The sequence below is a fragment of the Suricata suricatta genome, chromosome 2 (assembly GCF_006229205.1).
Source record: "Suricata suricatta isolate VVHF042 chromosome 2, meerkat_22Aug2017_6uvM2_HiC, whole genome shotgun sequence".
Classification (NCBI taxonomy): Eukaryota; Metazoa; Chordata; class Mammalia; order Carnivora; family Herpestidae; genus Suricata; species Suricata suricatta.
In genome coordinates this window covers 13779250-13794901 of record NC_043701.1, presented here as the reverse complement: position 1 = coordinate 13794901, position 15652 = coordinate 13779250, and the positions used below count along the sequence as shown (strand labels likewise).

At 50.3% G+C, this 15652-nt stretch overlaps 1 protein-coding gene across 2 annotated transcripts in view; it reads left to right on the top strand.

Annotated features, from left to right (window-relative positions):
• The window catches only part of TBXAS1 (thromboxane A synthase 1), a 150991-nt gene that overhangs the window by 126079 nt on the left and 9260 nt on the right, over positions 1-15652 (top strand). The window lies entirely within an intron of this gene.

Here is a 15652-nt window from a genome sequence, read left to right as displayed (position 1 = left end):
GGGGCTCCCTCTTCCCGAATGCTCTAGTCCCTCCGGCACAAGTAAGGTTCCTGCCTCAGTTTACATGCTACCTTATGAAGCATCTGCCTCCGGCCGTCCCGGCTACCCCTCTGCCGCCGTCACAGAGCAGAACGTGCACACACCCATGCATGTCCTGCTCGAGTGGGGAAGAGACAAAGGCCCCCTTCCTTGCTTTCCATGGCTTGGCCTTGTCAGCCTTCGGAATTGGGCAGGCAGGGGTTCTCATTCACGCAGCACTAGTTCTGCCAGGCTGCACCCTCTCTCTGCCTGCTGACCTCGCGCACAAACCCTTCTGAGCCTCGGTTTTCTCATCTTCACACATCACCCTGCGCTGGTTTCCAGGCCCCTCACTCAGGGGAGGGGAGACACGGAGGTCATCACAAGGGCGGCAGCTGGGGAGCCCCGGGGTGCGCTTGGTCCCAGCACCCCATTCCTCTGTCACAGTCATACCGTGGGGCCAGCACTTATGGGCAGGAAAGCTGCCAGCAGTCTGTGCTCGAGAGCCAACTTCCCTGATCTGTGTCTTGTGTGGCAGGATGTGACCCTCATGTCCTCCAGGGAGCCCAGCCTCCTTTTGTCTCCTGGGCGGTCATCCCACCACCTGTGGTCCTGTCCAAGACCCTGTAGAGCAGCAAGGCCCTTGCCCTTTGAGTTCCTGGAGGCCATCTGCTGTCACCCTATGACGGGCAGGAAACATGGCCTGGCAAAAGGGCCTGGCCTAGTGCAGCCGTGCCTGCTTCCTTAGGGCTGCTTCTCTTTCCCCGGGTACCCAGCCTCCCTCCAGGTCCACACCTCCTCCTCACCCTGGCCCATGGCTGTGGACTTGACCCCAGGCTGCCTGGATCTACCATCCTGCAAAAATCCCTTGGCCCACTGGCCCCTCCCAGGGCCTCCTGATGTGACACTATCACCTATGGCACCTCAGAGACCCCAGTCTGCCCCCACCTTGAGGTCAAGCCCCTTGAAGAAGCCTCACTGCAATGTGGGGGACAGGGAGCAGCAGACGCAGAAGACAAAAGAAACGATTCCTTAAGATCCACGGCCAAAACAGATTGCTGTAATTAACACGCGCCACCTCCATGTTCCACGGGCTGCCACGTGGTTGGCGTGAGGCAGAGAGGCACAAACCGCAGAGAGCACGCACTCCCAATAAAACAGCAATAAATGATGCTCCTGTGAAGGAACTCCGTTCAATTCTGCTCCAAAACCTTGTTTAAGTGCTTTTATTGTTTCTGTGTGAAAGAGCACAAATGTTTTTTGAAAATTGCTTCGGCATAAGCCTCCCCTTCTCCGGGAAGTAGTTCCAATCCCCCCAGGCCCTGCCCTGAGCAAGCTGGGTGGCCCCCACTGGGTCCCCTCCAGGTCCCCACTCTGTGCTCCCCTCCCTCTGACCCTCATCGGGGGTCCACAGGGCTCCTCCCCACTCAGGGCCTTCCCCACCCAGAGGCACACAGCAGGCACGGGGGACACACTCCCGGGACAACGGTGGTCTGACCAGGTGGTCTGAAAACATCAGGGGAGCCCCAGAGATTGCTAAGAGGACCCCCGTAGGACAGATGAAATTCACAATAGAAAGATCTTTAAAATAAACAAATACATAATATAAAAGCATAAAGATAGGAAAACACAAACAATCTTTTTTCACAGAGGGGAAGGGAGAGAGCAGTAATGTCCCCTCATGTGGCCACAGTCACCTTTTTGGGGTTCCGTCCTACATTAGAGGAACAGTCCGGTGTCAGATAAAGAGCATCAACAACAAAACCGGATGACAGAAGTCACGCCCCGAGTGGGGAGCGGGCTGACTTCCCCGCGGGCGCGTGCTCTCGCAGCCCTGTCCGCTTGCTCCAGGCTGCTGCCCCTAACTGAAGCCTTCGTGGGCTGCCTCCGGGACCCACAGGCCCAGCTTGCCCAGCAGACAGGGGGTGAATGGGGGGCCTGGGCTGGGAGCACGCAGCCTCATTCCGTGAGACCTCCTCTATTCCGTGAGAGACGGGGGGTCTCCCTGGGACCCACTCTCCTCACATGTGGCCATGAGAAGGAGGGCAGGGACCAGCATCTGCCCCGCCCCACAGGAGGCTGGCCCAGCCTTCCCTCTGGGCCTCGGCAGCCCCCCTGCCCCTGAGGCTCCAGCCCGACCCAGCAGACCAGAGGCTGGGGTAGGAGTTCAGTGTCTCAGCTCCTCTGAATGCAAACTGCCTTCGAGCCTCTGAGGCACCTGCTGTCTATGATTTAGTGAGTCTCCCCCCACCCCCAAATCTAATTACAGAAAATAGGGAGGTTTCCCCCAAGAATCTCATCCTCATGTATTCAAACACAGTCCTCCAGCAACAAGGGGAAGTAGGGACATTTTTTCGTGTCCTGGGGCCCACCACTGTCCGGGCAGCTCATGTCAGGTGTGACTCGGGGGCTCATGTTTACTTAGCCTTGCCACGCTAAGAGAGGCCACTCTTGACAAGGAATCCTTTTCACGAGAAGCCACCAGCTGCAGAAAATCGGCAAGGGCTAAAATCATGTCTGGTGAGAGAGGTGACAAGGCAGCCACCATGGAGGGTGGGAGGCAGCCCCAGAGACAGGCTCTGGCTAAAGGCCAGCTCTCCCAATGTCTGGCCATGCGGCCCTGGACAAGCCCCCATGCTCTGGGAGCCTCCACCTCCTCCGGGCGAAGCAGGGTCTTACAAGGTGACAGGAGGTACCCTGCAAGGCTCTTGGTAGAAGGAAGAGTTGAGGCAGGTCTCCAAGAGCCTCTGCAATGTCTTCCAGGACTTCTCTTCTAGCATGTTCCTCCCTCTTCTGATTATAGGAGTGGGGGCCTCTCACCAGTATCTCCTCCAAGGCAGCCCCACTGAATTCTTTTTATTTTTTAATGTTTTTTAGGTTTATTTATTTATTTTCTAGAGAAAGGCACAGAGAGGGTGCAGAGGAGGGGCAGAGAGAGAGGGAGAGAGAATCTCAAGCAGGCTCCAGACTATCAGCACAGAGCCTGATGTGGGGCTTGAACTCACAGACCTTGAGATTGTGACTTGAACAGAAACCAAGAGTCAGACGCTTAATCTACTGAGCCACCCAGGTCCCCCAAGCCCCACTGAAATCTTAATTCTCACTGGCACAGGTGTTTCCATCCCTCATGAGAAGACCCCATGCTTAAGACTCACAGGGTCCCTGACCAGCACTTCTAGAAACAAGTGAATCTGATGCATGCTCTCCTCACCCCATGCCCCAAAGCAGAAAAATTACAAACAGAGCTTCTTAAGAAAACCCCAAGTGGCACTCTCTGAGGAATCCTCACTACCACCCTTTGAAATGTGATTTGTCCCCATTTCACAGAAGAGCAAACTGAGTCTTGGTCAGGCTTGATAACTGGCCCACTGTCCTCCAGTCAGATCTGTTGAATTCCACATCTCTGCTTTTCCACTTACAATTCTGTCAACTGCAAAATGCAAAATCCCAAGACTTGATTATAAAAGAGAAAAACAGTGAATTGCTCCTTATGTTTTTTTAACTTCAAAAACTTACTCATAACTAGGGCTGAATATATTTTGAAGCTTAGCTTGTTAGAGGAATTTTTCTTTAAGAGCAGTAAAGGAGGCTGTGTGAGCCTCCTGTGTGGGGTGACTTGTCCCCACCTCTCTGAGCTGTGGGTCCTCATCTACACAGTGGGGTCCTGGGGGGTCGAACTCATGGACCTTGCAAGGCTCCAAGTCTGTTTATCATCCTGTAAGTCATCTCCTCATGTGCCAGCTCCCAGCTTCTGTGGCCCTCCTTTCCCCTAACCCAGCAAGTAGATGTACTGCCCTTCCCTCCCAAAAATCTGGTCCCAGACTCCCTTTAGGCCTCTGGACAGCATTCTTGGGCAGAGCAGACATTTTTCTTTCTTCTTTTTCTTTTCCCTTTTTTTTTTTTTAGCTTGGGCCTAGCCCTCCCCACTTATATCCTGAGATGGGAAAATGGACCGAGCAGGCAATAGGGAATTTAAAATGAGATGAAAAAAAAAAATCCTGCCACAATAAATTGCATCACAGTGGAGATCTCTATCTAACCAGAAAATTCTCAGTCCAGACAATGGCTCATTTATTTCCAACAATATTCAATACAACAGAATTCCAGGCTAACAAAAGGATTTCTACAGGTTCTTGGAGTTGGTTGCAAAGGGATTTAACCTACATAGAAAAGAGAGCTGTTCAATTATAGATTCCCAGGCGTGAGGGAGACCTTTGTAAATAAATTGTGAGGGGTCTTGCTGAAAATGCGGCCACTTCCCTGGGGAGCATCTCACCTACCGACAGTGGGAGGCAGATGTGCCACCGCCCTGCCTGGAGGACGTGTGGGTAAATATTTGGGTAGAGACGGCTGCTGCTGCGATGGTGGGCAGAGCCGGCTATCGGAGGAAATGGCCGTCTCTCCCAGGCCCACAGATGATACATTTCTATAAACATCCAGGCAGGCAGCCTCTAAGGACCCCTGGGCTTTCCAAACACATTTCCTATTCTATGGTCAGCAAGACCGCGTTGTGAGCATGGGCGGTAAAGAGGAGGCAGGAAACAGGAGGGTGGGGAGGGGTCTGGAAGCCAGCCTTCTAAATATAACATGCAGTTGCTTTTAGGCCAGAGTGGATAAAAAATAAATTCCAGTGCTTAAAGCTCTTATCTTTGTTTACCATTTCCCCCAAACAGCACGTGACCTGGGCTCTGACTTTTAGACTGAATTATCGGCACGCATAGAGGAATGAGGGCCGGGTGCTGGGGGCGGAGGTGGGGGGTACACAGAGCCAGTGCATCACTCTCCACCTTCACGTGACCTTCCTTCGGCCAGCAGGTGACCCACAGGCTGTCCCTGGGTAGATGGGGTGCCAGTGGAGGGGAGGGCTGGTCATGACACTTTAGAGCATCCTAGATGTGGAAGGCACCATGAGGTCACTTATGTCTACCTCTTCTCGACTAGGATCTATGAATATCATCCAGCAACCTTTTGAGATGCTCAGTGACAGCTTTTCAAAATCTCCAGTGGGCATGAAGCTTGTCATTAAGTTCTAGTCGTTTGAAAATTCTTCCCTATATTGCATCAAAACTGTTCTCCCTGGACCTTACACCAGTGTCCTGGGTCAGCCCCACTGACTAGAGGACCAGCACATACTTTTCCTTTGTCACATGTCTGCTGCTCTGTTGTGTGGCAACGCTCTGATTTCTCTCCTTGGTTTGCTGGGGTGCTCCGAATTCTTGCAGTGTGCCCCTGGAAGTGGTGTGCCAGCCCCAGGGCACTCCTGTCGCTCCGTCCCCTCTCCACCTGCTCATCTGTTAACCTCACTGATGCTGGCTCACCCCTCCCCCATTCAGTTGACTGATGGCAACGGCTGTTCCTTGTCCTTAATCTCCATGGCTGTTTCCAGGAGACCCAAGACTCTATCCAGAGCCCCTTCCTTTCCAGCCCCTCAGCATCCTTTCCCTGGGCAGCCGTATGGTTCAGTCCTCTGTGCCCTGCTTTTCTTTCCAACCCCCATCCTGGGGACTCATCCCCCTCAGTGCGGCCGAGCTGGGCACCATCTTCCCCAACAGCAGCCTGCCAGAGCTGAGCCCTCCTGGAGGAGGCAGCTCGCCCACACTGGACCCTGCTCCGTCCTTCGGCACCCCCAGGAACGAACCTCAGGATCACTTTCATCACTTCACTCCCTGCCCTTATATATCTGAAGACGCACCTCCCTGGACAAGTCCTCCTTCCTCACGATGACTCTGTATCGGCTGCAGATGAGAATCTTCCAGGGAGCTTTTAGAAAACTACTAATTCCTAGGGCGCCTGGGTGGCTCAGTTGGTTAAGCCTCCAGCTTCAGCTCAGGTCAGATCTCACATTCATGGGTTCGAGCCCCTGCGTCAGGCTCTGTGCTGACAGCTAGCTCAGAGCCTGGAGCCCGCTTCCCGGTTCTGTGTCTTCTTCTCTCTCTGCCCCTCCCCCTCTCATTCTCTGTCTCTCTCTGTATCAAAAATAAATAAAACATTTAAAAAAAAAAAAAGAAAACTACTAATTCCTGCACTCCGGCCCAGATCAACCAATGCTGAACATTTCGGGGAGGGGGGACTCCGCCTCTGTGGGGAGCAGCCAAGATGGGGAATCCCTGCTTGCACTGCTTCCCTTTCAACTCCCTGACCCCTCTGATCATTGCACTGTCATTGGAGCCCCTCACTTTTCCCAGGCTGTTACGACAGTCTCCTGTCTTATTGACCAGCTCTTCCAACTGTTCTCCTATAGGTCATCTGTCAGAGTGATAGTCATTTTAGTGTGTCAGTTCTACTTATCAAACCTTCAGTGGCTCCCTATTACCATAATGATAAATCTTTGAAGGAACAAGTAGACAGTTTCCCAAACACACAGTGAGTTGGATGCATGGGACTGTGTCTTGTCTCTTCTCTCCCCTAGCCCCCACACTCTGCTAAAGGCATGTCACCCCCATGTCCTAGGCATACTATCTATGTGGGAGCAGAGTGAACAAAAAGAATTTCTCTGCAAATTAAATGCAAACACTCTCTCCCCAGGGCAGAGAAAGTGAGCTAGGTGATTTAACTGTCACTTAGCGGGTTATCTCTTTAAACATCATATACCACTTGACTGTTAATGGAGAGAACAGAATCCTAAATATTACATAACAGCAGATAATCCAAAGACTCGAAGCTAGTTGATCTGGGAGGGTGTCTTATACTTATGAGCCTTGATGTCTGATAATTGGGACAGTTTTTAAATATCAGGTGATTAGACGTGTCTCATTTGTCCCCACCTCCCCTTTTCCCTACATGCCCAGTAGAGGGATAAATAACTCTGCTCCCCAAATAATACACTATTTTTTTCTCTCAGCCCTTACCTGGAATAGAGATAGTGGTTGGCGTTTGTGTGTTGGAGGGGCAAGCAGAGGGAGGAGGGTAGAACCCACAGTGAGATTAAATACAAGGAACCGGCATGAGCTGCTTTCCAGCTGATTCACTGTTAAAAGTTTAGGTACAACCAATTTGTAAGACTGTCCAAAATACCTACTAATGCTGAACATACACGTCCCTTATGACCCAGCAAATCCACTCTTAGGTACATACTCAACAGAACTGTGTGCATACGTCCACCAAAAAAAACGTACACAAGGGGGGCCTGGGTGACTCAGTCAGTTAGGCATCCAACTCTTGATTCCGGCTCAGGTCATGATCTCACAGTTTATAGGTTCGAGTCCTGAAATGGGCGCCACGCTGAGCTCAGAGCCTGCTTGGGACTCCCTCCCCCTCTCACTGTCCCTCCCCTGCTTGCATTCTACCTTTCTCTCTCTCAAGATAAATAAATAAACTTAGAAAAACATATATAAGAATGTTCAGCTTTATTCATAATGGCCCCTAACTGGGATGACTCAAATGTCCACCCACGGCTGACAGGACGCACCACTCTACCACCTGGGCGGGCACGCCTCCACTCCACACCACACCGTGGGTGAGTCTCCAAGCCCCAGCCCTGCACACGGGCAGGCACACGTGAAAGCCCACTTACGGCACGTTCTCTTCACGCACAGATTTTTAACAGGCAAAAGTAATCTCTCAGGCTACAAGTCAGGAGGGCGGTTGCCCTCGAGGGGGCTGTGACTGGACAGGGTCACGGGGGCACTTCAGAGTGCTGGCAACATCTGGGGGCTTGATGGGGCCGTGGTTCTGCGTGTGCGCTCGCTTTGTGAGAAGTCACTGAGCTCTGTATGTTAGGTTGTGCTGCATTTTTTCTGTATGCATGTGACTCATCCATAAACTGGACCAAAGGAAAGGAAGACAGGGAAAACAAGAGACGAGCATGGATGTTGTATGTCAGCAATGGATCACAGGAATCTACTCCCGAAGCCAAGGCCACCCTGCATACACTTTATGTTAGCTAACTCGACAATAAATTATTAATAAACGTACAAATAAAATATTTTTTAAATATTTTAATTTTAAAAAAGGAAAGGAAGAGAGGGAGGAAGGGAAAGGGGGAAGGAAGGATGAAAGGAGGAGAGAGGGAGGGAGGTCTATGCAGTAGAGCATCACGGACAAGTCTTGGAATCTGAAGATCTGGATTTAGTTCGGACTCTGCCATTTACTAGCTGTGTGACCCTGGCTTAGCCACTAACTTCTCTGAATCTTTGTTTCTTTTTTTTTTATTCCATCTATACAGTAGATGGAATAAACTTCTCTTTCTACCTCACTGTGCAGTTGTGAGGACTGCATGAGAAAACAGATGTAAAAATCCCACTGTGCCTGGTAAAATCCTGCAGGGGGGCAAAGTGCTGTTATTATCTTGGTTCTCTGAAGACAGGAATTCTTGTGGAAGGTCAGGGATGTTGATAAGGCTCAACCCAGGGTCATGGGTGGTAAGGGCTGGCACTGTGTTGTGAGTGTGTGCGCGCACACACACACAGGAAGGTTTGTGTTCTTTCATTACAATCTCCTCACCTAATCCCTTAATGGCCTGGTCTCAGCGTATAGGAGCACCTGAAATAACCCGGGGGTTTATGTGAGATGGATTCTGTCTCTTTCCTTTTAAAGTGGATATCAACAGATACTATACATACTCTCCTAATTACCTTTTCTAAGGCATGGATGCATGTCTGCATCTAAATCTGCCAAATTCTTTACATCAGCACGTGGGACATGCTGGGCTTTGCTAGGCGAAGCGGTGATGTTCACGAAAGCTCCCTGCCCACCTCAAAGCCTACCCTATCCCCTCAACCCCACTGCTTCTTGCCCCAAGCCTGGAACAACTCCCACTGCCCATCTATGGAATCTCAAAGCCAGGAAGGCAGAGGCTCTGTTTAGAGAACGGGTCAGTGAGGAGCCCAGGTCCCTGCTCAGGCCTCGCTTCCAGGACCCAGGGCTCATCATGGGGACCAGGCATGGGGGGAGGGGGCTTTCCTTCTGGGCTGCTGGTCAAAAGGGGAAAGCCAAGGTTGTTACATTTTCCATAGTTTGGCTTCATATTATTATCATCGTATGTTCCCCAGGGAATGAGAGCGAACTGAAATCTTAATTCTTCCTATGACTATACAGCCCCTGGCTGTCCCCATGCAGGCGTGTCCACTCCTAAGGGATTTCAAGCTCCCTATTTCTAGAGGGCAAAGGCTGGCAGAATTTAGCCCACTTTATATAACATCACATCCAGTGACACATGCATGAGCACTCACTAGTACCATTTGATGCTCGCCTTGTTACTGCTTGGGAAGACAAAACTGAAGCTGCCCCCACTTCGATTTCCTTGCGCAAAATAAGAAAACATTAGTTTTTCTAGGAGGTCCCTGGGTCTCCAGGAAAGATCTTTTTTGAAAGCAGTGACAGTTTTATTTGCTTTTTCTCATTTATTCTCCACATTCTACCTGTACACACCCAGTGTGTGGTGTAAGTGTAGGTGTGAATGACTCGGGAGTGGGGGTGTGTGCGTGCACGTGTGTGTGCGTGCGTCTGTGTGTCTAGCTGTCAGAGAAAATGGCACACAAAATCTGAATGTAGCAAGGTGACCTTAATAGGTGAGGGCAGTGTTATTTCCTATTTAAAAGGATTTATCCATAAATTTTCCGTAAAGTTCCTTTAACCCTCAGGTTTATCCCTTGCATTTAAGTATTGGTTTACTGATCTAAGCTCTAAGACAAAAAGTCTAAGAGGCCAAGAAGCACGGAGGTAAAGTTAGAAGTTACTGCCCACTGAAAATCAACATACAGGTGAAAAAAATCTGGAAAATCAAGGAACGCTGGGTTGAGAATGTAAACCATGAGGCAAAGATTCAGTTTATTTTTTAATCTCTGTTTTTCCCAATACTTCGTAATTAAATATTTGCTATTTAATCAATATTCCCCCAACTCAAATACTAATAAATATTTAACATTTCTTTTCAAACTTCTAAAAGCATAGTTGCTTATTTTATGAAATAAGCCCCAGCTAAAATAAGTTCTATGGGATTTTAAAATCACTTTCCTCCCAAACACATCCTTATAGAGTCATTTTAATACGGGCAACAGACGGCCTCCTGAAGCAAAGAGCTCCTTGCCTCCAGGTATGTTGGAACAGAAGTACCTGTGCCTCTGGCACATCACCAAAGATGCAGAGAGCTTTCACCCTCACAGTCTCCTTTGCCTGCCCTGAGAGCTGGGCGTGACCCCGACTTACAGACCAGGTGACCTGCTGATGTCGCCCTTGGCAACTGCCCCAAGGCCACAGCTGCTGGGCGATGTATGTGGGACTGGACGGAAACCCTGGCTGGACCTGGTGACTACCCCAAGGCATGGCCAAGGTCGGGGAGGGAGGCTGCAGTAGTAGTCTCGTTGGGTGGGAGGTAGGACAGGTTGATTCCAATTCTGAGTAATATGGCCTGTGTATCAGAAGTCAGGGAGAACCCTGGGGGATGGCTTTTTATCTTTATCTTTTGGAAACACAGACGCCTAACGTGCTTCCTGCCTCGAAATGAGAGGACATTTTGCTCAGATGCCCCTGAGTTCTCCTGAAATTCCAGGCCAGTCCTCAGGCCTGAGCAGCAAGCCGAGGGCGACACCAAGGAATGGGCTGGGCCAGAAACCCCGGCCCCGAGCTCCCAGCCTCCTGCCTTCCAGGCCGGTGCCGCCGCTGTAAACATCTGGGAGGAGCTGGCCAGCCTTTGCTTCCAAGGGAAAGCCTTCTCCAGACTAAGGGAGCCTCTCTTTCCCTTTCTCGCTTCAAGGGAACTCTACACCAGCCCTTCCCAACATTTTTTATTGGGTGGTTTTTTCCTAGATGCCAAAGACAAATAGCACCCTTGGAGCACAACTACCATTCTGGTTTCATTTCTTGACAGCGCTCCGCGGCGAGCCACGCCCACCACGCTTCTGACTCAGCCCTGAGAGGCTGCCCCGCGTGGGAGGGCTTTCTGCCTCCTGCCCGGAGGACTGCCAAGTGTCCTACAAGATCCGGCTCCAAACCACACCTCTCCCACTTGGCCAGCCCGACAGAACCGTTTTTATTCTGTAACGCATCTCAAAGGCTGTGCCACAATGTTATTTAAATTTCTATTCAGTATTTTAACTTTTTTTTTTTTAAGGAAAACTTGATGCAAATTAGAAGAATACTTGAGGGGACTATGTACCCATTACCCGGCCTCAACAAGAGGTCAACTATGGTCACTTTGGTTTCATGTACTTCCCTACTTTCCTGCAATTCCAGGGTTGTTGTTATTTTTTAATAAAAATCCCAGATGTCCTATCATATCATCTGTAAATGTTTCATTCTACCCCTCTAAAATAAAAGGACTCTTTTCTAAAACAGGAACACCATAACATTATCACATTAAAAACAAATGAACCGGCGAGGCTGGGAAGCTCAGTTGGTTGAGCTTCCAACTCGTGACTTCGGCTCAGGACATGATCCCAGGGTCCTGCGATGGAGCCTCATATTGGACTCCATGCTGAGTTGAGTGTGAAGCCTGCTTAAGATTTTCTCTCTCTGCCATTCCCCCCCCAACCATCTCTCAAATTAAAACAACAACAAGTAAACCATAATTTCCTAAGTATATCAAATATCCAGTCAGGGTTCAAGGTCCTGTGATAGACTCATGGATTTTGTTTTTAGATTGGTTTGTCTAAACCCACATCCAAACAAGTCCACCCACTTCTTGCCAGCTTCTTCTTATGCATCATAAAGATCTTGGCTCAGGCTTCATTTTCTCCTGATCCCAAATGCCTGGGATGTGTGTCCTTCTCCTGTTCTTCCACAGAGCCTTGTGCTCACGACTCTGAAACTCTTGCCATTGGTTTGCATCCTGGGATGGACTGTAAGGTCCATGAGGGTGGGAAGGGTCAGTGTGTGTCAAAGCTATGTGTCCTGTGCCTAGCACAGTGCCTGGCCAGTAGCATGCACCACCTCAGCATGTCGAATGAATGAGTGGATGAATGAGCGCTCAAACAGAACTGTGTTTCCTCCTAAGTCCATTCTACAGCACGTCCCACATCCAGTATAATGATTTGCTTAGAAGTCTGCTTCCCCAAAGAGCAGAGACTTGATCATTTCTGGATCCTCAGCACCTGATAGCAGGTATGCATCAAGAGACTGCTGAATGAAGAAGAATGTGGGTTTTCTACTCCAAGTTCTACCTGAGAGTTTGGCTTCTCAGGCTTTCCTCTCTGGGTCTCCTGTTTCTCATCTCTATGATAAAGAATTCATATTCATGATTCCTAAGTCTTTTGGGGGTATAATTTGTGATTCTGAGTAGAGGACCAGCCTCACAGGGGAGTCCCCATTTGCCATACACTTGCTGCCCCCTGCTGGTAGGATTGGTGTAGGACCCTTTATTCCTGATTTTCCTGAAAGAACTATAAGGAGGCAAAGGTCCAGATGGGCAGACTGGTCTGTCAGTGGGAAAGGGACATGAACCACGTTACCTCGCCTGGGTTTGATTAAAACGTGCAGGTGTGAGTCTCCCTACACCCCATCTGCCCACTCCTCCCACGGGAAGGACCACTGGGGTAGACTGCAGGACTAAGCAGCGAGTGGTCTGGGCCTCCGACACCACATCACAACCACGGTGAGAGGTGGGGGGAACTGGGGCCCCGGGCCCACTTCAAACCACTCAAACCATCAAGTCCCTGGGGGGCAGGGCCCAAGTGTCCTTCTACAGTGAAAGCTGGCCTCCTGCTTCTAACATTCCGCCTCGTGGAGATCGGCTGGGCCAAGTTGATGTTTACATGTTTATCTTGAGCCTAAAGCTTAGCAGCACAGTAAAAAGCTCATCCGGAGAAAGAATAAAGAATAAAGACTTTAACTTTATAACATCAAATTCCCTTAGCCTACGTTTAAAAGTTTTCTTTCTTTGACAAATGCTGACAGCTTCTAAATCACAAATTTTGTTTGGGGAACCAATACCATTAAGGATGGCTTCCAGATTCTTTTTCTTTTTGTGATACGGTTCCAGTTCTCTCTTCTGGAGCATGGTACCACCGTTTTTGGTGGGGGGGGGGTGTTGGTGTTTATTTGTTTTGGTTTGGGTTTTGGGGGTTTTTTGTTTGTTTGTTTGTTTTTACATTTTCTGCGTGTGTTGATAAGACTGCTTTGGTTGCAGATAAGAGAATTCATCTGTTGCTAATTTAGACCGTAAATGAGAAAATGCTGTAAGGGCACTGATTCACCACCCACTGGGCCTACTAGCTGGAGGGTGGCAAACAGAACCTGGAACTCTAGGCAGCACCTGGCAATGGTCTCTCCTGTGTCATTTTCCTTGACTTCCTTCTGCACATGTAATTCATTTCTTCTTTCTCACAGCCAGCTGGAATTTTCTGCTGATTCATCCACAAGACAGGACATGGTCACCAGCAGATCATGACTCACCTGTGCTCAGCCTCCACCCACTGGAGAAAAACTCCTTTTTCTCTGCAGTAGATCCAAATTTCCAGATTGCCCATGGATCCAAGGCCCACCCTTGGGTCAATCAACCCTGGCCTACAGGGCCAACCACATAATTCTTTTATACAAAATGGAAATATGGGGCCCCTCATTCAAAATGCAGGGCAAAGAGCCATTAAATACAGATTCTCCCTCTTTTCTTCTTCTCCAGCCTGAATCTTACCATTCATTTTTATATCATGCAATGCCAGTTTTAACTCTAAATTATCAGAGAACATTTAACTCACATGCAAAATCACTGAAATTACACAATTTATATTTTGTGACTTGCAGGCCAGTAGAAACTAGCACAAATCAAACTACTAAAGATTAGAAAGAAAAAGATGGGTTCCCCAGGATCCCCCAAGGGGGCATGCTCTCAGGCATGGGGATACCGAATGGGCTGGGGACTCAGGCTCTCCTGCATGTTTAGGGGTCCTGCCTAGCCTGCTAGCCACTAGACCAATGCACGTGACCCAACTGGGGACAGGGTCTAGGGGTCGTGAGCCAGGCATCACACCTTCCCACAGGCCCAGCCCCAATGCCACAGTAGACCGTGACTCTTCAAAGATCTTTAAAACTTCTGTGCCAGACACACTTGGTACCTGGACCACAGGTAGGCAGAAGCTGGCCCCAGCCAATACTGGCCAGTCCTGCGACACACACCGTGATGCTGCCAGCTCGGGGCAGGGACAGTTGCCTCTATGCCAGATGCTTCAGGATACATGCCCCGCATCCCCACCCTCTCTGTGCCTGAGCCGAGGCCCTGGACTGAAGAGGAGGCCAGCCATGGTCACAGGGCAAGACAGGGAGAGGGAGGCCAAGCCGGGCCCCCAGCACCAGGGTGGGAGGGCAGGCAGCTGAGAATGGGTCCTGGGGAGGCGGCCAGAGGCAGGACCACGCACCAGTGAGGCTCCAAGCCCTGGTGCATCCTCCACTATCCCATCAGACTCTACTTCCAAAATACCAATTCAAAAGGGTTAAGAATCACAGACAGCAGTCAAAAAGCATTAAGCTCCGAGCATAGCGCCTGCTCATGGGCCTCACGCTCACTGAGCAGGCACTGGTGGCCTGCAGCGGAGGTGGAAACGTAGGGCCTGGTAGTGACCTTCCGAAGAAACAGTTCCCAGAAATGAGGATGAAAGCGAGTTGGGAAAACCAATCATTATCATTTTTTTATTACAAAGTAGAAACAGAAACCCCTCCTTTGCCCTCCAAATTCATAAATCTTAAACGACGCCTCTCTTATCCCACAGTATGTTACAGACATCACCGAACGCCTGCATTATATTGAATGGCTGTATGGTGACAGATTAGCTAGAATACTTACCGGGGACTCCACGACTCCATGTGTCCTGGCCCTGCTCCCATCTCCTGCCACGCTCCCCTGTGTCCCCTCGAGTCCCCATTCTGCCCCCGCCAGCTAGCCTGGTATTGTCGTCCTCGAGCAAACCAAGCACACCCACACAGGGGCTTGCCCACCTGCTCTTGCCAGAGGAGCCCCTCCCTCATTGGTGGCTTACTGGCCCTACCCCACAGTTTCTGGTCTCTGGGCGGGCCCAGGGATCTGCATTTCTAGGGTGACCCTGATGCAGCCAATCCAGGGCGCTCTCTCTCTGAGAACCGCTAGTTTAGATCCTTGCAGAGCAGCCACGGGGCCAGCTGCAAGCCTGGAAATGGCTCCTGGAGGGTGGAGCAAGGCCACTCAGGGCTCATCCCTGGAAAGTTGGGGGCTCCAGCGTGGCCTTGCCCCACCCCCGCTGCTGCCCTCAATTGCTCTGGGTGAGGAGGGAAGCAAACCTCCAAGTTGAAGACCGCTCTTGCATCAGCACTGCCTGGTTGAAAGAAATGAGGCTCTCATCCACCAAGCAGGCACCCACCCTGGCCCTGTAGGGAGTGGGGTGAGAGGGAGGATTGGGGAAAACCCAGCAGAGCAGCAAATAAGCCTCCATGACCCCATCCAAACCCTCCTGCCCACATCCTGCTCCCCAGCTCACATCCCATGTGTCCCTCCTCCCCAGACCAGGGGTGAGGGTGACAGTGCCACTCCAGTGGGTGTTGTCCAAGAGGCACCGGAGTCCCCCCAACACAGGGTGCTGGGTCATGCTTCTCCACACCTTCACTCTCTAGGCTCTAATCAGTTTTTCTCAACTTTCCTAATCCGATCAGAGAAGAACAGAATTTTCCTTGTTTTCATTTGCATTTTTCATCAGGGCAACTTGTATTTCTGCTTCTGTGTTTTGCTTGTTCA